This window comes from Tamandua tetradactyla, chromosome 6 (genome assembly GCF_023851605.1).
Source record: "Tamandua tetradactyla isolate mTamTet1 chromosome 6, mTamTet1.pri, whole genome shotgun sequence".
Taxonomy (NCBI): domain Eukaryota; kingdom Metazoa; phylum Chordata; class Mammalia; order Pilosa; family Myrmecophagidae; genus Tamandua; species Tamandua tetradactyla.
In genome coordinates this window covers 152,553,963-152,578,657 of record NC_135332.1, presented here as the reverse complement: position 1 = coordinate 152,578,657, position 24,695 = coordinate 152,553,963, and the positions used below count along the sequence as shown (strand labels likewise).

Here is a 24,695-nt window from a genome sequence, read left to right as displayed (position 1 = left end):
TCAGAACTAGATGTAACAATTAATACACTAATCATTACAGTGCGAATGATACAGTTTTAAAGGTGACATATTGCCTGATTTAATTCTCAAGAATGTCCTTGTAAGGCAGATCCTATTTTTTCCCCTCCATTTTACAGATAAACGGTCTGAGACACAGGAAGTTAAAAAACTTCCCAAGGTCACAGCTAGTGAGTGGCAGAGTTTGAATTTCAGTGCAGGCATTCTGGGTCTGCTCTTCACCACCAAGCTTACAAAATGAGGCTCTCGATCTTAATTCCGTTTGTTCTCCAGTATGTTGTGCTGGTTCTTATTCTGTAGGTGGAATATGGGATGCACATTGTCCTGAGCTTCTGATACTTTTTTTAAAACATCTTATTAGACTATTCATGCTGAAAATAAAAAGATTCTCCCTTATCTTCAAGAAACTCACTATTTAAATAAGAAGAAAAAAGAATTCTCTCCTGTTTTTTTCTTGTTGTCAAATAACATTAATATCCACCTAGTTGCTTAAACTGTTACTCCATGTTTCCTTGGAAATACCTGTGATTTCAGTATCTCCTCTCCAGTGTATTTTGAATCCCTCTTCCACCCTCTAAGTCTACTGTCATTTTATAGACCAGGCTATCAACATGCCCCTCTTGAACAGTCTGCCTGATAACTGTATTCAAAGCAGCACATTTTTCTACCTCTCCATCTCCTGCAGTTAAACTCTTTATCAGGGCTGGGATGAGAATGAGGCAAGAGGGGGAAGTAGGGCATAAAATCTGAGCGCAAGTACCTCCTTGAATTTCACACCCTAGGAGCCTCACTCACCTCACCCTAGAGGCTCCCCTGCCCTCTGTTCTATCAACTGTTTATTTCTTAAACACTCTTGAATTTTCCCTATTTTTCTTCTTGTTCCTATGGTAGAGAGTGCTGTGTTCATCAAAACCTGCTTCCTTTTTACTCCTGGGCATGGAGCTAGTGTTTATTTTCCAGGTCCCCTTAGACACGGATGTAACCTTGGGCCTGAGTTTTGGCTACTGGAAAATGAATGGGCAGAAGTGATAAATCTATCACTTCCAGATGAACCCCAACACATGGGAGAGCCTCTTGTTCTTCTCATCTGTCAAACTGGTATAGAGGATCCAGCACCCTACTTTGAGCCTCTGGGGGACACAGGGTAGAAAGAATTTGGGTCTCCCTGCTCATCTGACATATCCGCACCTGATCCTGTATGAGCAAGGACAAGTTTCTGTTATGTCAAGCCACTGAAATGTTGAGGATTGTTTCAAAAGCTAGCATGATGGGCCTGTCCAGTATAGGCTTTCGTCCCCACCGAGGGTTTTGGAACAGAGGCTGGAACATGAAAGGGTGGTAGCCTTCTTCACATTACATCACCAGAGCCCAGGATAGTACAACCCACTAGTTGTGGGTATTCAATATTTTTTGAACAAAAGTAGCATACAAATAGCAATATATGAATAACTCAAGGCAGAACGCCCAAAAGAATGCTATAGATAGGAAACGTCTTTTGGATAAAGTGGAGGAAAGAGCAGTGTGGGATGATTTTATAGGAAAAGTTTTCATGAAAACAGGGACTTCAGCTGACTCTTAAGCTTAAGATATTCACTATTTATAGAGTTGTCTTTACATTTCATAGCTAAAAATATTTTGAAAACATATTCCAAAGATTCAGGACAGTGATTTAACTCTTATGTTTAAGCTATACCAAGTCATTTTTATAGTTGGATGCCTATAATTAGAAAGCATTGAAAAGTCTTCTCTTTTTATCTTATTATGCCCAATATGTATTTGAACTTTATTTTCAGAATTTCTTAGTTGATATAACAGAGTCTGCATTTATTACTTAGACAGTGAAATTCCTTGATGTTCAAGGTTCAGTAGATTGTTATGATTGCCTAGTGATAGAAACATTAGTTTGGGCTTAGGTTCTAGTTGTGTTCCTTCCAGAAATACCATTGGACATTGTACTGGTACTGTACTCTGGATGATGTGAAGGGCTTTTTGGTCAAGATAAAGGATTTCTAAGCCCTTTGAGAAGAGAACCAGTTTTTCATTTCTTGGAAGCCTTGAGATTCTGGGCACAGGTGAGGATAGCTAAGAGGAAATGAAAATCTCTGCTAATGGAGTTCCTGGGTTGCCCTGGGGTTGAAGAGGGGAGATGTCCTGCTTGCTGAGGGCATCTGATGCCTCACCCGCAAGCCTGATGAGAAGGTGTCTTGTGCTGGTAGCACATGGCACACGTTTTGTGACCTAAGAGATCCAGATGTACAAGATCCAGGAGCCCAGTTAAGTCTTAGAACATATGCCTGAATCCTTTCTTCCTGTTATATTTGAAAGTCATTGGTAAAGTAATACCTTGCCCACATTTGTCCTACCAAGTAACTGCCACAGCTCTGTGTGTGTGTGAGTGTGAGAAAGAGTGCACAAGAGGAAGGGAGAAAGGGGGGAAGGGAAGAGACGAGATGCGGAGAGGGAGGGAAAGAAAAAAGGAGGGAGGGAGAGAAGCAACTTGAATTCACCTCTTTCATTAGATATTCTGTCTATTTTAAGTAAACGATCTGGACTAAAAAAAAATACCCAAGTCCTTCTAACAATATAATAGTTATTTCTTTATTTAATTTCATCCAGATTGTCCCCCTGATGAAAATCTTCCCATACTTAGTTGCTTTGTGATGTTGATGAGATTATTTCATGTCTTTGTGCCTCAGTTTTGCTATTTGTAAATTGGGAATATTAGCAATGACCTATTTTATAATTTCCTTTTGAGTATTAAATAGATGGTCTCTGTAAGGCCCAGAGCCTCCTACAGAGCAAGCCTGCAGTGACTCTTAGATGTGGTGCTGATTAAATTTTCTCCTACTTCTATTGATTGATTGGTCGATTGCTCCTTTTTTGCCTTCCATACCAGGTCCTAATAAATTCTCCATTCATGGTTTTGAAAGATTCCCTGCAATAGTATCCTTTAACATTTATTCTATTTTTAATTTCAGCCATTAATTTACTTTTAAAATACGTAGGAGTCGGCAAGAGGTATGGTTTTATTAATCTGGCATTGTCAAGCATGGCATTGAGGAATACATTCCTGTTGGAAGTCTGCATCAAAATCGTAGGTCGTAAGTTTGAACTTCTCAAATGCAAGAACTTTTTCTTTTAAACTGCTTCTGGTAAAGAGCAGGAAATGTACATGTTTAGAGAGATCAAATGCTGCTTGCTAAGGTACATAATACACCTTATAAAAATCAGAGAAACGTAAATCTAGAGCTCCAGGTCAGCATTTTTCCATTTCCTTGCTTTCTGTATGTTCCAGTTCCCGTATGATCCATTTGTTATATAAAGAGGTTTTTTTTCACTGTGAAAATGAGTCTCATTAGAAACACTCTACCAGCTGAGAAAGCTAAATGTTTCCTTTTTATATTTATTATCATAGCATTTTTGGCTTTTAAATAATAGATGTGCAAACTTGTATTTTAACATGTATATTGCTTAGCTTGGTATAAGTTACCAAAGAAATAGAATGGAGCAGCCCAGAGAAATGTAACTGTAGGTCTTTGGTGATGGTTTAAATAGAAACATTGATTTAAAAGGCAGGAGACCTGTGCAGGAATACCAGATGGGGCACTAGCTCTCATTGTGACTATGGTCTTTGCATCTCTCTGGGACTCCTGTTAAAAGAATGAATTTGAGCTACTTTCCCTTCTGTCACTTAAGACTCTTTCCCTGTCTGTCTTTCCTCTTCATTTACTGGGATGGTATTCAAAGCTACTTTGTTCATCCGCTCTACTTGTCCTTTCAAAAGGTCTTAATTCACAAGCCTGATAAGACCTGACCCCTCTGCCCTTCTTCCTAAACATTCGTGCAGTTTGCCTCCTTGCTAATTTTATTGATGAAAATTTTTAGGAAATAGGTAAATGTTTTAAAATTTTCTTTTAAAATGCTTGTCATATCTTGGTATCCATAACTTCTGTATGTTGCAAGAAGTAGCCGGTTCAAAAGAAAAAAGTAAATTTCTTTTTTCTGCTGACAGAACTATACCTTAACTATGCTAAATTTGAGGCTTTGATTTTAATATATATTTTTCCTCCCAAACTGCCTCTGCAGTACTCATTCTTAGCTTGGTGACCGCCATGACATGCTGTCTAGATTGTTTTATACTGATAAGCATCCCATTTTAACATTTAAATGAGATTTTTAAAAAGTCAACCATAGATTTCGAAGCTCTCCCTTAAAATTCCAATTAGTTTTCTCTTTTCATTACCAAACATGCTATTGTGGTAGGGTTAGGGTGCTGTGGGTTAGGGAAGACTTTGCTCCTTGCTTAAAGCCCTGAAACATTCTCTGGCTCTTGTACATGTCCTTACATGTGGTTTTGATTTTATGGTGTAAGAGGGTTCTTCACTCCTTGATTCAGTTGTGGTCTGTTGTTGTAACCATCACTGTAATTTATCTCCTGGAGAGAACTCTGAAGGTTCAAGTCAGTGAAAAAGAGAGCCCAGGGGGAAGCTGCTGAGCAGTGTTTCTGCCTCCACACCCCCGCAGGTGACTCTTATGTTCTTGGAGTAACACTTTCTCCTGGATTTCACAGAGAGTATTATAGGGGTGCTCTCTCTCTCTCTCTCTCTTTGTAATGGAGAGGCTGGTGGGGCAGGGGTAGATTGTGAAGCCCAGCCAACTTTGAAGTCCTGCTCAATGTTTACCAGAGAGTGGCTACAATTTTCCCTGGAGACTCTTTCATTTATTCATGCCTACAATTTATTTCTTTGCTTTGTTCATTCCAAATGGGACTTTATGAATGCCACCTTGCCTTCTGTTACTTAACACGAATTTCTACTTTTAATTTAAAAGAACTTTAAATAATAAAAATTGTAGAGAAAATAGTAAAGTAAACATCACATGCCCACAGCCTAGAATCAAACATTAAAGTGTTGCCATATTTACACTCTCATTCTCTATATGCATTACCTTTGTTATTCCTCTCTAGCAGGTAAACTAGAGTTATTTGGTGTGGTCCATGAAAGGGGTGACAGATTATCCAAAAATATGAGTTTTACTCTTGGATATACTCTCCTTAAAATTAAAATAATAGTGATTGGTCCATACTCCAAGTCCAAAATCTTGTGAAAGCTAACATTCTAGCAATTAAACGTTTATAAATGAAAAGCAATTTGTTTTTCTTGCAAGGCTTTTCTGGAGGTGGGTGTCTATTTGAAAAGGTCATATTTATAAAACAAATATATCCTGGAAACACAGATGTTTTGTAGGATACTGAAAATTTCTCAATGTTGACTAACTGTAGTGGAAAAAATAAAACAGTGGTCTAGTTTTTTTTTTTCCTTCCGAGTTTATGGAATTATGTACATGATAGAAAAATTTTTTTGAGTTTTATAATTCCCAGCTTGGAGTAAAAAATATGGAATGGAAAGAACTTTTTTTATGTTTTTTTTCCCAACAGATATGACACTGTTAACCTTAGGGTTTTAAAGGCACTGTAAGGCCTAAGCTATTTGCGGCTCTAGAAAATGAGTCATTTTGAAAAGTCAGAATTTCAGGTAGATGAAAGCAAATACCTTAAGTGTTAGAAAACAAAAATGATGTATGTCTTTTTTACCTTTAATTTCCTGACTTCAATAGAGTTCTGTTGTGACTTTCTGTTACTTCTAGTAGCAGCTGTTGCACGGTATTGTAGTGTGGACATACAGGTGACTAGACATTGACAGGTCAGATCCACGTTCCTTTTCCAGTGGTTGTGAAATTTACCTTCTTACGTTCCTCATGACTTTCTCACAAAGTTGACATGAAGCATAAAATGAGGCAGGAGCTTATGGACAGTACACAGGTGCTGAAATGGACTCTGGATCTAAGTTTTGTGTCTTCAACCAGTTGCCTGCCCTCTCCCAGCCTCAGTTTCTCCGTCTGTGAAATGAATTTAATAGTGCTTACCTTCTTTGGGCATTTGTGAGGATTAGATAGCAATGCTTACAAAGTGCCTTAAGTAGTATCAAGCACATCATAAGGTTAAACAAGTTTTAGCTATCTTTAATTTTCTGCAGAATTATTTAGCAAACTCACAGAAAATGGTACTCTGTAAGTAGATATTTTTTGTCTCCAAAAAACTTTGTGTCGATTCGTTAACTTGTCCCATTATGTTAAGTGAATATTATAAAGAAGTGGATCATAGGCTCCCTTTTGAATTGCATACTTTTTATTCCTTTACCAAGGGTAGTCACTGAATGAGAAGAAACACTGCCCAGTAAACTTTCAGGAATTTCCCTGAGTGCTTTGAAGAGTATGTACGGTAAGAGGCCTGCAAATTCATCACCATTATCAGAAGATAGCACTTGTGCTGACCAGACGTTAAGTCACAAATTCCCGAGAGTTTACTTTAATATACTTGGCCTGGTCTCTGACATAAGCAGGATTAAAAATTGCAATTTAGATGTTTACAATATGATCAAAAGCTTTGAATAGTATCTTTTGGTACATGATTAAATTTCACATTCACTTATAATACTTCATATCCTGGATCATGTCCATAGATTATAATTAGTACTGAAGGGCAGGAAGCCCTTCATATTATTATATTCATTCAGTATTACCAATTGCTAGTCCTGTTTCTGCTGGGTGACCTCTGGTAAGGAAATGACTTTTTGGCCTCTGAGCCTCTCTAACACCCGTGTCTCTAGGCGCTGCTTTCTGCCTCTGCCTGTCCCAGCAGCTTCCAATCCCCATCTTTGTGGTTTCCTTTTTCTTTTTCTCCCTATTTTACCTCTCTTGAATTTTTCTCTCTAGGCACTTGGAATCAGGTGCTGCCCCTGCTCCAAAGAACTACTTCTTGTTTACTGTATTTATACATTTTCAACTTAATTGGTAATGTAGTGGTCCTACTGCACCTTTGTTGAGACAATGAACATTTTAGGATGTGTTAAAGCTTATGTATAGCATTCAGGATATTTTCAGTGGTAAGAGCTAAATCCAGTTTTCACTGATTTAAGCAAAACAAAAACAAATGAACAAACAAAAAACGAAGACTGCATTGGCTCATATATTGCAGATCTGGTTGGATTCACGCCTGAGAGTATATGATCATTTTGCTTTTCTCTCGGGGCTGTTGATTTTCAAGCCGTGTGTCCCGGTAGTTTTTGTTTTCCAAAAGTTTCAGCAGTAGTTCTAGGGCTGGTGCTTTTTGGCCCCCCTGATTATGAGTCTGTCCCTGAACTGATCACAGAGGACAAGAGAATGGAATACCCTGCTGGGCTCTCTCATAAGCCCACCCTTGTGTGTGGGGGGGTGGGTAGTGGTGGCCAGGTCTAGATCGTGGGCGTTGGGGGGTGGCTGCAGTAGGCTCCCAAAGACAGATATGATTATCCCCCAGGGAAGGGGGATCGGTATTGACTAGAGAAAACCAACTGATGTCATTACTATGTGTTTCCTCTGATTCGGTTCAATGTCAGTTTTCCCTTCTCAGAATTGTCTTAAATCTTTCCATCTTCTCATTTATTAATGAGGTTGAGAATGAGTAGATATTTTTTTTTCAGTTAAATCTCCTGGCTAGATAAAAAACTTAGTCTATGTAACCAAATGGTTTGTAGCATGTATGGATTGTCTTGGACAAATGTATTGGGAAAAGACATTCGTAGGATAAGTATTTAACATTCTTGTCCCCTTTATGTATAATCTGGTGGAATTGCATCATTATACTAAATTATGGCCTTGAATCATGCACTGTTTCAGACCACTGGGTACCTGTGAAGTTAATAGAGTAATATTTTCCAAAGCATGCTTTTTGTCTCCAAGTGCACAGTTTTAACCCCAGGAAAAAGCTTATACAGCAGAATATGACAGAGAATTTTTCCTCCCCAAAGCTAATGACTTAAAAAATTACCAGTAATCATTTTCATTGCTAGCCTTAGTTCCTTTATTGTCCCCTTTTAATATCATATGCACGTCTTATAAATTATCAGTAATCATTTTCGTTGCTAGCCTTAGTGCCTTTATTTTCCCCTTTTCATATCATATGTACGTCTTATGGTTTTGTCTACCACTGAATAGAAAATTTTCATCCATTTTAATTTTTGAGCACTCTAAAAATGTCCTTGTTAAATGTTTCATGGTATATGTGGTGTGAGAAAAATCTGTAATTGTACTTGATTTAGACATTTCACAAGGTAATCAACCCCCAGATATTATAATCCCAGATAAATGATAGCACATTTATCTTTGCATTTGTGAAATCTTATTACAGTGCTCTGCAAATGTATGAAACGTTTACTTTTCAGAAGGCCCTAGGCCTAAATTATGGCTGCTCATTAACAAATGGTTTCCATACTCCATGAAACGTTTGTGGGCAAGCCTTGTTGAAGAGACAGCCATCAGCCTTTGCACTGTCTGGGATCGGAGGTTATTTAGCATTTAACTGTACCTGGCCTGGCTTTTTTCCTCCTAAAGATAAGAGGTGTTTCGTGTTTCATTGAATATTTACTTTTGTGAACCTGAGATACGTGGATTCTCCACTTCAATGAATAAAAATGGCAGGTAGGAAGGAGAGATTTAAAATGTAGCTGTGTTTTATATTACACAGTTTAATTCCAACCATATACATATCCTGGAGTGCCAACTCTGTGGCAGTCTGAATGGAGTAAGCAGTTAGCAAATGGTTCACATGTTTTCCCCTGTACTTCATTTATGTAGATGTAGGAAAAAAGTCTTTAACTGTTTAAGATGTATATATATCAGTGTAACATATACCAACAAGATGGCTATCTTCTAATATCTTGGAAAGGTGAATGTAATTCATCTCACCTTGTGTTGCAGCTATGTGTGGGATAGACTTCTACCCCCTACCTCATGCCCCCTCTCTCCAAAAAAAGTTTAATACTTTTGAGTTTCCATATTTGTGGATAGTGAATGAAACACTTCTTATATGATTATAAATGTGTCATGTTACAGCTTAAAAGGAGAGGAATATATGTTCTCAGTGCATTTGGATTTTGAACCCAGGTATCTAAACCAAGGGCTATGTAATCAAGAGAACTTTAGTGTTTGAAATTGAATTTACCTTTCAGTAGCATTCTGAGGAATTAGTATAGATATGATGAGAGAAAATTTCCCTTCTTACTTACTTCCTGAATAAATACTCATAGCTTTCTTTCCAAATAGCAGAGACAGCAGCATTTTAGATCTGTTTGTAAACCTGTTTTAGAACTGTAGCATAATCATTGGGATATATCGTCTTCGTGGGACATAGATTCGTAAAGATCTCTTGAGTTCTTACTGGTACCAGGCATTCTGCTTTATGGGGTTATTATCTGTAAGCTAGTAAAAAGTTTTTTTGGATGAAAACGTATTTTTTTTTTTAGGAGAACATTATTTTTTTTCTCCTAAGATAGATTCTTGATAACAATTCAAATGCAGTCCTATCTGTGTACATCTCTTAAAACTTCTGATCATTAAAACAATGTTTTGCGTAAGTGGCTCTTTCACTTTTCTCTGTCGTAATCTTGGCCACTCAAAGACTCCTTTCCTTTTACTCATCCCTCCTTGGACAGCTGTGACCAGGCCACAGAACTCTCACATTCCTCTGCTACTTGCCTGGCTATCATAATTGCAGAGTTCAGCCAAGTTGTCATGAGTAGCTCTTTAACTTTCTTTCAAATTAAACTGAGAGAATGTTGGCATGCTTCAGGCTGAGGGGTGCTAAGACAGTCTTTCGGTTTTTTTTTTTTTCCAGGATAACACTTTTTTTCTTTTTGATCAAGTAGTAAGGAGTATAATCAAATTAAAATAATAATTGCTCTTAGTCATGTGGCAGTAATATAACGTTTTAGACACAAGTTTAGAAATAATGTGTGAACTAATTTTATTCCTTATTCCTGTGAACTAAGCATAACTTCCTGTTTGACACTGTTAGAGAAGCAAAGCAGACAAAACATAATCCTTACCTTGCAAGAATGAGATCAAGTCAAGGTGTCTGTGTGTGCAGACCAGTGCTTTCCACTGCACAGCCTTGACTTTATCTCTCAGGTTTAGACAGAAACATATGCAGGATTTTAACGTGATGAAACATTAGCACTACATGTAAACAGATGCAGTCGTTTTTCTCAAACCAAACTTGGCACTACAAATTGAGTATACTTACCTTTAATGTTTAAAAGCCTCATTTATCAAGGTACTTGCTTTTAGGAAACTGCTCTAATCTTCCTCTCCCTCACCTACAGGCTGCCCTAGGCTGTTTTCACTTTTCACAGCCTCTGAGAGTATTCTAACCTCTCCTCTAGTTATGATAGCTATCATTTTTTAAAATTTTAATGCTATATTGACTCTATGTCCAACATTTCAACACATCAACATAAAAGTTATTAGAGATTTTTTTTCTTTTTTAATTGACACACTTTTTTTTATTATTAGAGAAGTTGTGGATTTACAGAACAATCGTGCATAAAATCCAGGATTCTCCTGCACCATCCCACCATCAACACCTTGCATTGGCGTGGGACATTTGTTACAATTGATGATAGCTCATTTTTATAATTGTACTGTTAAAGTCCATGGTTTAACCTAAGGTCCACTGTGTAGTGTAGTTCGGTGGATTTATTTTAAAATTTTTTTCTGTTACCATGTATACAATCTAACATTTCCCCTTGTAATCATATTCAAATATATATTTCAGTGCTGCTGATTGCATTCACAATGTGCTATCATCACCACCATCCATTACCAAAACATTTCCATCATTCCAAATAGGAACTGTGTATCTTAAGCCTTAAACTTCCCATTCCCTATCTCTACCCTATCCCCTGCTAACTTCGGTTCTAGATTCTGGCTGTAATTATCATTTATTTTGTTGCAGTTGTCTTTATATTTAGTCTTAGCCATATGTTTTTCAGCTTTATTTTTGTTTACTCCTTGAAACAGCCATATGTGTAGTTGATAAGGATTTGGAAAGTTATAGCTGAGGAGTTGGAGGAAGCACAGAGGTGAGGCACACAAGTTCTTGCAGCTATCATGTGATGGAACCAGGTTCTAAAGCTGGGCCTGACTCCAAGCAAAGTCTTTGATCCCTTAGTTTCCCAGTTTTGTGCTGCTTCGTTCTCTGTCAGTTTCATGTCTTGTTCCTCTGTTACCCATCCTTGTTGGTAAACTTATTCTGATCCTGCCAACAGTCATCATCTGTAAAAACTTGGCTCTTTACTTCCCCATCTTCCCATTTTGTCACTTAGGTTCCCTAGGTGTCAGGAGACAGCTATGTTGATGACAACGTGGCTTGTATTTCTTTACAACTACTTCCATCATCTTACTATTCATTAATTCTTCTTTTAATGAATACCATTGTAAAGCTTTAATGAAAACAGGGTAGTAAGCAATGATGCCTTCATAATTTTTCACAATTTCCCTCTTCTCTCATTTCTCCAGATTTCCTTGGAAAAGGAAGGACTGCTGCTTATTACCTTGTGCCCCATCTTCGCCATTATCTCCACCATCCCGGTTGAACAGTCTTCTTTGTGTCTTCTGTACTCATTTATGCTGCTTTCCCTACATTATCATATCAAACATATGCCTTCAAGACCTTCCTTCACTGTCCCCACTAATTCTTTCACATTTGTATATAGGGTTCCTCTGAACTCAGCACCGTTAGGTACTATATTGGTGGCCCACAAGATCGTATGTTTGATTTCATTTCCTCCTCAATTTCTCCTCAAGGCTGTATCTCGAGAACCCTTCTAACTCTCATGTCTCAAATTTGCATCTCTTTCTCTTGAACATAGTTTATATCATTTAGCTCTTCCTACATCATTTAACTAAATTTGTCTTTGACCTTGTAACCTCAGGTCCTTAAATTTCATTCCTCTACCTGCCTCTAGACTGTCATCATATCAGTAGCCTCAGGATTCTGTTTGGACCCATGGTCAGCTCCTGGCTGTTGTCTTTGATACCCTGATCCTTTCCCCTTTGACCTTTGGTGATGCCAATCCCATGCTGTAGAGGAATGTTTGCTGTATGCTTTGGCCTCAGTTGGGAAATCATTATTTTTGGACTCTACTGAATTTCTCCCACAGTGACTCTTCCAAATGGTTTCATACAATTAGGTTTTTTATTTCCTACTGTCTTTTTTTTTATCACACAGATAGCCTTGTCGCATAATTTACTGCGATGACCCGAGTGATGCAGTGAGAGTTCACTTATCTTCCCACTCATTACTACCATGCTTGTACTTTCCTGTTACTATTCCCTACTTTCTTCTTAAAAACAGCATTATTGATTCACTCACCTTTTCTAAAAAATTATTTTTCCTCCTTTTTCCACATGAAGTAGAGCCTGTTGCTTCCACTTATACTTTTGATCCCATACCATTTTTCTGGATCTTGCTCAGGTATGATTTTTGTTTGTTTGTTTGTTTAACATGGGCAGGCATCGGGAAATGAATCCAGGTCTCCAACATGGCAGGTAAAAACTCTGCTACTGAGCTACCGTTGCTCACCCAGATATGATGTTTTATATCTATCTTCAGTCTTTCATTCTGTTGGCAGCATCTCCTTTTACTTTCAAATGTGTTTATGCAGTGGTCGTTTGGAAATGTATGTACCCCAGTTAAGTTCTTGAACTTAATCCATTCCTGTGGGTGTGAACCGATTGTAAAGAGGACCTTTTGATGAGGTTACTTCAGTTGAGGTGAGGTCCTCAATCAGGATGGGTCTTAATCCTGTTACTGGAATGGAATGAAATTCAGAGAAAATGCCACAGGTGAAGCAGCCATAAGTGAAAATCAACAGAACCTGGAAGCCAAGGGAGAGATCAAGAGATGCTGCCATGTACCTTGCAATGTGACATGCTAAGGACCAAGGATCACTGGCAGCCAGCCCTGGAGTGCCACAGTCTTTGGGGAGAAAGCGTTGTCTTGATGATGCCTTAATTTGGACTTTCTCTTAGCTTCAAAACCACGAGCAAATAAATTCCCATCGTTTAAGCTGAACCATCGCATAGTATTTTCTTGAGCAGCACAGGAAGCTAAAGCAGGTACCCTGAATCTTATATGTACAATAAAAATATCCTTTGCTTCACAACCTTTGCAGTTTACTATTTTTGACCCTTGCCCTTCCTTCTGTTGTCCAACTTCTTGGAGAAGATTGTTTGCTATTCCCATAGGAGTCTTCTTTCTTGCCATTTATTCATTCTTGAAGTCTTTCAAAAATAGTGCAATGAGAAGAAACCAAATTTCAGTTCATGTTTTAAGGCTCTCTTAAATTGTTCATTAACTTTAACGTCTCTCTCTAGCTTTGAGACAGGCTTGAAAATTTATTAGCATGCTGGACAGCTCCATTTTGGGGGCCAAATTAACTTTCTAAAAAAACTAAACAAATAAAAAACCCCATGCCTCTTACTGCCTTCTTGATTGGTACTGTCTTTGCTGATGATTTTAGTGATGCCTCAATTCTCCTCACTCAGGTTGGAAATCTTGAGTGCATCTTCATATATTCCCTCTCTTTCAACCCCCACATAATCTACTACTAGCACTTCTCCGTTTTTTGATTTGTAGTGAATAATATATACCCTTTCCCAAATTTGCATGTGCCAACACTCTGGTCTGGATTAATATTTTAATCGTGATTAGTGCAAAAAGTCTTTTAAGTGATTTTTTTTTCTCATGTTTATCACTCCCTCCCTCTATTAGTTGTATCTCATAAATGAAACCAGATTTATCTTGCTTTATTACTCTTTGTTTCTCTCATTCCCCTGATCAGTTTTTGGGAACTTCTCACTTCCTAGAGATTGATTTTCATACTTAGTGTGATATTCTATGTTCTGTTGGGTCTGGACCCAGCCTACATTTTCAACTTTCCTGTTAGACCATCAAAAGTTTACACTGTGTTCTATCTGAACAGCAGGACTTACTGTTCCCAAGTGTGCCTGTGATTTATTTCTCTGTGCCTTTTGCTCATATGTTGATTTTTTTCCTTGTCTGAGTGCCCTTCCTTCTCCTTTACCTTCATTCTGATTTTTGAAATCTAGCCCATAAAACCGAGTTTAAGATGCCTTCAGTGATCATCCTCAGGTGAGAAATTAGTGGATTAAAATAGGAGATTCCAGAACTTATATTTATAACACTTACCTTGTCTATTATTTTAGCTGTTTTATTGCTGTTTATACAGCTCCTCTGATTGGATATTTTTCAAGGACTTCAGTCATGTCTTCTATTTCCCTATTCCTCACAGCCTCCTCATAACAGGTACTCAGTATTATTTTCTTGATTAATGCTTTGTTTATACTGTTTATTATTTGAACAACAGTAAGAAAGGGAGGGTGTGCTTAGCTGGTCAGTGGCCAATGAAACGCTCTTGAGGTTGGCAGTAGGGCCAGCCTAGTGTGGGGACCGCGTGGGTAATCGGATGCCTCTTCAGTACCTGCCTCTGTTTTCCTTTTTGAGTGAAACCTTAATGTAAATCATCTTTCAAACATTTCTTTGTTTTCTTTCTTTCATTCCTTCCTTTAAAGCCAGAATGCCTTGGTTCTAGACCTGGCATTTCCACCCACCAGCTGGGTTACCTTCCTTTGAATGTAACCTTTCTCTTTATTATTTAAGAATAAAAAATGGATGTTTTATTCCACAATTGCATTAGTATACATAACAAAATTAACAACATTCCTTGGTACCAGTTAAAATCCACCATATTAACTGGTACCAAGGAATGTTGTTAATTTTGTTACGTATGAGAAGCAAATATCTCAGTTTGTCTCAAAAATGCTTTTTAAGGTCCATTTGGGAAAATTTTTTCAAAATGCAATTTTATTGAGATAAATTCACACACCAGATAATCTTCCAAAGTGTGCAATTAATGGTTTACAGTATCATCACATAGTTATGCATTCATCACCGCTATCAATTTTTGAATATTTTTGTACTCCCCGCAAAATAAAAATAAAAAACAACACCCAGAACATCCCATACCCCTTATCCCTCCTATTTTTTTTCTTTATTTTCTTGCTCATCTGTCCATATTTGATAAAGGAAGTATCAGTCACAAGGTTTTCACGATCACGCGGTCACACCTCAACAGCATTATAGTTATACTATCATCTTCAAAATTAAGGCTACTGGATCACAATTCAGCAGTTTCAGGTATTTCCTTCTAGCTACTCTAATAACTAAAAACTGAAAAGGGATATCTGTAAACTGTATAAGAATAACTTCCAGAATGACCTCTGAGCTCTTTTAAAATTTCTCAGCCAATGAAACTTTATTTTGTCTAATTTTTCTTTCCCTTTTTTGGTCAAGAAGGCTTTCTCAATCCCATGATGCCAGTTCCAGGCTCATCCCTGGGATTCATGCCAGGGAGATTTATGCTTCTGGGAGTCATGTTCCATGTAGGGTGGGGGAGGGCAGTGAGTTTACCTGCAGAGTTGGCTTTGAGAGAGAGGCCACATCTGAGCAACAAAAGAGGTTCTCTGGGGGTGAGTCTTAGGCATAATTGTAGGTAGGCTTAGCATCTTTACAGACATAAATTTCATAAGGACAAGCCCCCAAATCGAGGACTTGGCCTATTAAATTGGTATCCCCAATGCTTGTGAGAATATCTGGAGTTCTGCAGGTGGAGAAGCTTAATGTTTTCACATTGGGAAAAGGACATTTTAAAGGTAGTACTAAAGACATCCTTAAAGAACACTTCCTTGGTGTGTGTATGTGTGTGTGTTGGCGGGGGGTAGAGTAGAACCAGAACTTATGGGATTTTATAAGTATTTTGTAGAAGGAACTAATACTTTCTCTCAATTTTCTGTCCTTAGGGAGCACTATGATGTATTCTTTGAGAATGAGCGAACTGATGCACTTTTTAAACAGTATAAACCACAGTTTCTGGTTTAATGAGAGATTACTTTTCCCACTGCATTCTATGTCAGTGCAGATGCAATGATTTCATGTTCTAAAGTTAGTCCCACAATTACCATTTTGATTGCCCTTAGAAAAATGCACACAAAGAATACAGTGACTCAGCAGAGAGTGTTGCCAGTGGGTTGTAGTTTTTAGTTTTCCAGTTATGAGGAAATTGCATAAAGAATGTACAACTTGGTATTTTGTTTTTCTCTCCCCATGCCTTTCTTTCTGCACTCCATTACCAGCCCCAAGCACAGCCAGCCTCCTTTTCATCATCTTATTTATTTTTAAGATTGACGAGAATCTTGGAAGCACAGGAGACAGGTAGATTGTAAAACTCCCTAGCAAGCACCCCTGCTTACTCAGAAGTAAGCTATCAGTTCCCTTGTGATTGCAAAGATTTGTAAGGCTATACATTTACTTAAAGAAACATTATCCAGAGTCTTCGCAAAGATCTATTTTTGAACATAAATTTTTGCTCAGGCAGCACCTCCATCCATAGGTAATTGAATGTTTTTGTTGCACACATGTGAGAGGACACTCTCAGTTGAGTATGATGTGGCGCTTTCTGTGGAGGCATGCTTCTCTTCTGAGGGAGGATGAATGTAGGCAAAGGGAAGATTAGAGGTTTGGAGGGGAGAGGGCTGGAATTAGGGAGACCACCTGGAAGTTCCTGCAGTAATCCTTTTGTAAGTTAATCAGCAGCTGGGTGAAAGTCCTGACTTTGGGTGCTAAGAAGAGGAGCAGAAAGGTTTATAAACAGCCTCTCAATTTGGCAACTTTCTGGACCTGCGGAATGAAAGAAGATGGTGACCGAGAATTTGTCTGCAGTACAGAGAGGCTTGTTAATGCTTTTGAAAAGAGAAATGAAAATTGGTAGAGGGACTTGGACTTTTATTTCAGTATCTTAACTTTGAAATCTTAGACAGCCAGGGAGCAAATGCTTAGTAAATGTCCAGAAATATGTGACAGAACACAGGAGAGTCATGGAAATTATTGATTTGGAAAGATGAATAAAGTCATTTACTCATTTATATAATACTTTAACCCTCATATTCCAGAAACTGTATGAAAGCAACGATGAAAAAAATTAAATGTCCACACTCAAAACTTTATCTTTTGTGGGGAATGAAAGTAAATGAATGAGTTCTTGGAAGGGTAGACCATGTGCAAACTGTGTATGTTATTAAATGTTTATAATATAATGTTTATGGATAACAAATATTAGAGATAAATGCTTATGAATAACATAGGAAGGCCTAAATTAGGTAGAATCAATATATGTTTTTTCTGTAATGTTTTTTCTTTTCTTTCCTATCCACTTTTCTCTTTTGGAATTTTAACTTTAAAACTAGAAAAAAATGTATATAAGGTATTTTACTGAAGTTGTTGGGTTTAAGGGGCAGAACTGTATGCCTATGGTCCAGTTATAGTTGCTGGGCTAAGGCTACTGTTAGTACAGGCTGTGTGTCCATATATAGGGTAGCAGTTGCCCACCCCCATCTCCACCCCCCCCAGTACCCCAATCCTACCCCATTCTCTGTCACTTGTAAGCCACCACTGTAGCTGCTGCGCCAGTCTGCATTATGCTTAAGATGTGGGGCACTAATCCTCTCCTGTAACCTTTCTTCCCCTTTTCTTTCCCACTCATGCCAAAGATGGGAGAAACTAGTCACTGTCTCCAAAAAATTGCAAATAGTTTTGGCAGTCTGATGTATCTGCTGGTTCAAGGTCACTTTTTTTCTCTCTTAATCAGAGAACCTGAAGCAAAACTCTCTAACAAAAGCTTCAATCTTTAGCATTCCCAGTATCAGTAAATATTATTTTTATATTTTAATTCCTCTGATGTTGAATTTTCAACATAGGAAAGTATGGTTTTTTATTGTTCCCTAACTTTTACACCATTTCTTATCATTCTCACTCAGGCGGCCCTTGGTATTTAAATTCCTCTTGTCCTGAGGAAACTTTTGCAAACATGAAAGTTTTAGTTTCTTCTTTTAAAATGCATCGACAGTCTACTCTGTGTGTTTTCCAAAGTGCATGGGATGCATAGTGTTTTTAATAATCAGCAATAAACATTGCCATCTATTTTCTAAAGTTGGTAGCATAATAAGGCCATTTAGTTGTACCACAAAAAAGGAAAGCCATAATGGACTCCATCTGCTTACTCTTACAACTTCCTGACTCAAGTTTTCTACACCATGTGATGGTGATCCATTAGTGCTGCAACATCTTTGGAATCTTTTAAGTACCCTCTTTATAGCCATTATTTGAAGAAAGGTTAATCTGGTGGTATAGCTTCAAGTCTCTAACACCATGACTTATAAATAGATTGGTTCAAGTTCTGCTTGTTCTAGTTTGGAAATGCACGTTAGGTGCACATCCTGTTAGATACAAGAATAATTTAATAAAGGAATTAGTTGGGCCTGAAGGAAATTAATTGATGAAAGATACTAATTCTCTCCGTGAATGTGAAAAGTTATCTTTAAAGAAGATTAGAACTCGAGTATAATCATCAGTAGCAAAATGCTTGCAATTCTTCAGGGACTTTGGGCATAATGCTATTCATTGAGTGTTCTCAATGAATATTAGATGCTCATGATAAGACATTCTGTTGTTACAGTATATAGAGACAAACAGACTAGCAGACAGTAATGTAAAAGAAAACCATTTCAGAATTTTGTTACCTGATGATCAAGGAATGGCTTTCCTTGTTCCATTTTTAAAAGCATTGCTGGGGGCTGCAGGGGTAGTTTAGTGGTAGAACTCTTGCTTGCCATATGGGAGACCCAGGTTCGATTCCCAGTCCTTGCACTTTCCAAAAAAACAAGCAAGCAGAACAAAAAACAAACAAATACAAATCCAACAGATGATGCTGCAAATAACAAGATACTCACATGGAAAAATAATTAAATATGACCCATACAGCATTAAAAAAAAAGAAAGAAAAAGCATTGCTGGTCTCCCTCTGAGATTTTTCTGATTAACCTCAACTTGCTGGATTAAGAATCCTGCTCTGGATTCCCTTAGAGTTTTCACACTCCTCTGTCATAGCATTTACCTTATTGTGTTGATTTTGTTTTCATATCTGTATCAAATAGATTGAGATTGAGATTAAATAGATAAATGCTCTGTCATAGCATTTGCCTTATTGATTTTATTTTCATATCTGTATTAAATAGATTGAGTATATTTAAATCAGGAGAGGGATGACAGAAGGAATTCTGGCCCCATCCCCCTTCATGTTTCCCAGCGACTTCTGGGCATCACATGCAGTCACTGTGTGGCACCCATCTTGATGTTCCTCCCTTATTTGGACACCCACTAGTCAAGGAACCTGTTGTTCATGAAATCATCTGGGGGGGCCTCACCAAGTCACTGCACATGACTGTGCAGGTTAACAGGCAGGATCAAATATGCTTGCATCTGACACTTCAAAACTGCTATAACTTAGCCCACGCAGAGGTTGACCCACTGACACCCTCCCAGACTGTGAGCTGTACTTTGGTCATGTAAAAGGACACTGGTTGGGTCTCTGCACAAAGAATCTTATCCAACAGCCCATCCAGCAATTATTCTTTACTTTTCTAACTTCTGGAACTCACACCCCGTCTAAAGGGCTGGTCAATAAGAGGTGCTTTAAAAAAAGAGAAAGGAAATTCTTATGAAATAATTGTCTAAATAAAAAATTGTCAATACATCTTACTGTAATGAATTTCTAAAACGGTCCTCTTCTATTTTTGCTTCTGCTTATTTTATTTATTTATTTATTTGTTTGTTTGTTTGTTTATTTACTTTGGGTGCATGGTTCAGGAATTGAACTTGGGTCTCCCGCATGGAGGGCCAACATTCTACCACTGAATCACCCGTGCACCTTTCCTCTTACTTTTAAATAAATGTTTTTCATGGGAAAAACAAAACAAAGATACCTAGCTGTCTTGTCATTGTATCTGTCCCAGAGCCCTACCTCACAAAACTCCTTCCTCCATCCCTAATTACCAAACAAAAGTGACAAGGAGCTAAGAAAAGGATAGGGATTCATGGGCTAAAAGTGTTTGCTCTGGTCATAGAATTCAGATACTCTGGTAAGTGCAAGTTTGTGCTCCTCACCTGACTCTGAACTCTGCAAGAACAGCGACTGTCTTTATCTTTGATCCCTAGCACTTAACACAGTGTGAAGGTGGTCAAAGATAAGAAATCAGTACTCAATCAGACTTAATAGTTTTCACAACTCATTTGAAGCTGGAATTACTCTTCCAGTACCTTCTGGTTCTCATCCATTAAAAAGTATTAAATATGTAAATATACTTCTTCTTGTTGCTCAAGTTATGTTTCAGGATTCCTTTCAGTGGGAAAAATGTTTGGCCTTTATTTCACTTGAGTCATCATTGTTCTTCTTGGAAATGCTGTGATAAATAGTGTCTTATAGATGTTTTGCAGTGTAAGAATTTTATGGTAGGTAATCCTTCCTAAACCTCCAAAATTGTGGCAAGTTAAAAATTGTGGTTCTTTTGAAATCTTTTTCTCCTCTATTTTAGGTGTTGAATATTGAATGTTTTATCTTCTCATTTTGTATAGCCTCAGAAATTTTAAAATTACTTTAAGTATTACCATAGTATTTACATTGATTATAGTAACTTATTATACCCTGGCACTATCAATAAATAGCATCTTTTCTATAATTCTCACAGCAACCCTGTAATACAAAGGCCAACGAGCTTTCTGTAAAAGGTGAGAAGAAAAATATTTTAGATTTTGAGTGCCATGTGGTCTTTGTCACAACTCCTTAACTCTTCCGTTTGCGGTGCAAAACCAGCCATAGGCAATACATAAATGGGTGAGTGTGGCTGTGTTCCAATAAAATTTTATTTATGAAAACAGGCAGTGGGCCAGATTTGGCTAGTGGGCCATAGTTTGCTGACTCCTGCTGCCAAGCATCTCCTTTTTAGACGAGAAAATTGGGACTTGGATGTTAAGAGACTCACCCCAAATCACCTTGCCAGCAAGTACCTGGACCAAGATTTGAACTGGCTCTACTGTGTCACAGTTCAAAAAAATATATATCAATAATAAGATATCTGCTCTTTATTTGCTCATTTAGCTATGAATGGCCACTATGTGCTATGAAGGCAATAAAGAACCAGTTATAGGATCCTGTGTTTAGAGGGTGAGATAGTCAGTCAGTAGCATCCTTCTTACTTGCCCAAGTTTTGTGTGATCACAAGATACCAGGATTTTCAGATGACAAATGTTATGTTTGTTACTGATGAAGCTGATACAAAAGAACACTTTGGTGTACTGTAAAACTGAGCTTCCTAATCTGCTGCTTTCCATTCTAAGAGGCCCGTCAGCTCGGAATGACCGTGTGACTCCACATGGAGGCCTTCCTGCAGCACTTCGGGAATGATGAGCAGATTCCAAAGGAGGAGGAGGGTGTTGGTCCACTGGGCTTACTTAGTTCCTTGTCCCAAACACCCCATTCAAAGAGCTCCCTTCCCTTTCCATTCAAAGAGCTCCCTTCCCTTTCCATTCAAAGAGCTCCCTTCCCTTTCCATTCAAAGAGCTCCCTTCCCTTTCCATTCAAAGAGCTCCCTTCCCTTTCCATTCAAAGAGCTCCCTTCCCTTTCCATTCAAAGAGCTCCCTTCCCTTTCCTTGGGGAAGAGTTAGTGAGGGGATGGAGAGAGTGAGTATTAATTAGTACGTGAATAGATGTTCCTCCATTAGGAAGGAAACAGTAATGGGAGTTGAACGTTTCCCTGCCTCTGCCCAACAGAGCGCCATTGTCACAAGGACAAGAACAATTACATTGCTTTGGAATTTACAGTGGAGAAAAATTGCTTCTAGGTTCGGAGAAGAGGAAAAGTTTGATAAAGTGGCATTTGAACAGGTCCTTGAACAGTTTTCACTTGGATATGTGGAGATGGTAAGGGCAGAATAAGCCAGAGGAAGTGGAAAGCAGAAGGAAAGTTCCATTTGGGAGATCAAGGAGGTCAGTTACTAAATCACAGAGCTGGAGTGACCAACTGTTCTGACTTGCCTGATATTGTCTGGGGTTTTTAGCATAGGAAGGCTGGTGCCCCAGGAAGCCCCTTAGTTCTAGGCAACTGGATGGGTTGGTCTCCATGCAGGGGACCTTGGGTGCCAAGCTAGGAAACTTGCTTTATTTTGTTGTAAGAACAGTATATAGAATGGCTATATGCATAGACAGGTCAGTGTGACTAGACACTGCACTTTTATATTTAGGTGTTTCCCCTGGTGAGCCACTAGGCTGGAAGTAGCCAAAGGCTGTGTGCAGTATACGTTGGGAGTCAGTGAAGACTTTTGAGAGATGTGAGAGTTATGTTGAATCTTAGAGTATGTAAATGTGTAAAAAGGAGTTTGTGAATTGTTGAATACAAAGGCAGATGAGAACGTACTAGGGAGTGAATTAAAACAAAAGAGAGGGATTCGGTTTTTGAGAAGGATAAAATCCTTAAAGAAATAAATGGGATCCCTTCTTATTGTTCCTATTAGACTCTGAAATGAGTGATTTAGAATTCAGTTCCTAAATCTACATTTATATGATCTGTCCATTTTAATGGATAATGGTGATATGGAATGAATTTTTATAATTGAAGTTATGGATTATTTTTTTAATGAAAGCATTCTACCCTTGCATTTTCCCAAATGAAAATGCCTTTGTAATGGGTACAGTTCCATAAATTCCTTTCAATTATTTCTCAAGAATCATTTTATTTCCCTTGACTGTATCGTATGTTTTTCCTTGCATCTAGTAATCCTGCCAGATTGACTGAATTGGTAATTCATTTGGCAAAGCTCACTTGGTGAAACTTGCTTGGTGGTTTGTCTTTGGCACTGAACTAATCAACTGCATGAACAAGATGTATATATTGTATATTACACCTGGATTGTGTCTTTCGTTCAGTAACTATTTGTTAATGACTTAATCAGTTGGATAATATTTCCTACTGAGAAACATAAGAGGATAATGCAATATGTTTGGGTATGTTCATTTTTTGGATAGTGAGCCTTATTGTCTAAGAATTACCAGAGGTTGAGCTCATGCTTTATATAGAAGTTCCAGGACATATAGAAGTGATATAGTGATACAGTTAAAAGAATCAGGAGCTGTTTCACAAAACTAGTTTGTGTTAGTTGCTGTAGTTTCTTACAGGTAATTACTATGTAAATTGTTTTGAAATGGATTGGCTCGTTATTGCTTCTTCTGCTTATACTTGGATTGATTATACTGTTTTTAACTTTTTATTTGGAAATATTGCAAAATTATAGAAAAGTAAAAAAAAATTTTATGAAATATTCCTGTATCCCTTTTTCCAGATTCCTGAAATGTTAATATCTTACCACACTTGCTACATCATTCTTTCTTTCTCTCTATCCCCCCATACCTCCTTCCCCCTCTCTTTCTTTTGTAAGTTGGAGATATGATACCCATTACTTTTAAAAAGTCAGTGTAGGGTGGGCCACCGTGGCTCAACAGGCAGAGTTCTTGCCTGTCATGCCAGAGACGTGTGTTTGATTCCTGGTACCTGCCCACATTTAAAAAAAAAAAAAAAAGTCAGTGTATATTTCTTGAAAACAAAGGCATTCTCATATATAACCACAATACAATTAGTGAAATAAGAAGACTTATACTGATACAATGCAGTTTTCTAGTCTATAAGACTCACTGAAATTTTGCCAATCGATCCACTAATGTTTTTTTGTGTGTGTGTGAAATGAAAGGAAGAAAATTTTCTGGTTCAGATCCAATCCAGGATCATCCATTGTAGTTAGTTGCTGTGTTTTTTTAGTATTCTTTAATCTGTACCATTCTTCAGCATTTCTTTATGTCACGATGTTGGCAGTTTTGAAGAGCACTGGCCAGTTTATTCTGTACAGTGTCCTCAGTTTGGGTTTGTCTCATCTTTCCATTAGATTGTAGTTCTGCATTTTTTTTGCCAGGGGGTGCCACAAAAGGATGTTGTGTTGGCATTGCATCGTATTAGGAAGAACATGATGTTGGTTTGTTCCACTTCTGGTGATGTTAAAGTTTCTTATGATAAAGTTGTGAGGTTTCCCTTTGAAATTGATCAGTATCTTTTGGGAGATACTTTGGGAGTACATAAATATCTTGTTTCTCATCATACATTTTCTCACTAGCTTTAGCTAATGCCTGAAATAATTACTACGATGGTGATTTCCATGTGGGGATCTTCTAATCCCATCACTTGTTTTATATTCATTAGTTGGAATTGTACTGCAAGAAAGAGCTTTCTGTTTTCCTTCATTTACTTATCTATACAGTTATGGTTTTTAATTTAATTCTATGGATTTTAATGTTGCTATCATTATTTTGTTGCTCAAATTGCCACACATTGGGCCACTGCATGCCCCTTTCAACTTCTCTCTTTTGATCATGCTCCCATCATTCTTGAACACCTCCCTCTTTCTGGCACCAGATGTTTCAGGCTGAACCTGCACTTTTCCTGACCCAGACTTTGAGTCAGCTGTTTCTCTAGGCTCCTTTTAGTTAAGAATGATAGTTGGAAAACAAAATTTCAATTTTAGAAATGCTCATTGCTGCTGGGGTATCATTACTTCTAGGTACGTCTCAGCAAACAAATCTAGGAGATATATGTCTGTGTATATCTCTTTACAGACATCTCTATTGTTTTCTATCTATCAATCGTGTTAAAAATAATGAGGTCAGGCTGTGGCCTCCAATCCCAGTCCAGCACCACAGAGTTCACTCTAATGTTACCTTTTTCCATATTTTTAGCTCTCTTCTCCATCACTTAGAAACCTAACTCTCATTATTCACAGCGTATT

At 37.9% G+C, this 24,695-nt stretch overlaps 1 protein-coding gene across 1 annotated transcript in view; it reads left to right on the top strand.

Moving 5' to 3' along the window:
- Nucleotides 1–24,695, top strand: part of RSPO2 (R-spondin 2) — a 146,004-nt gene that overhangs the window by 15,933 nt on the left and 105,376 nt on the right. The gene's annotated exons all lie outside the window — the stretch shown is intronic.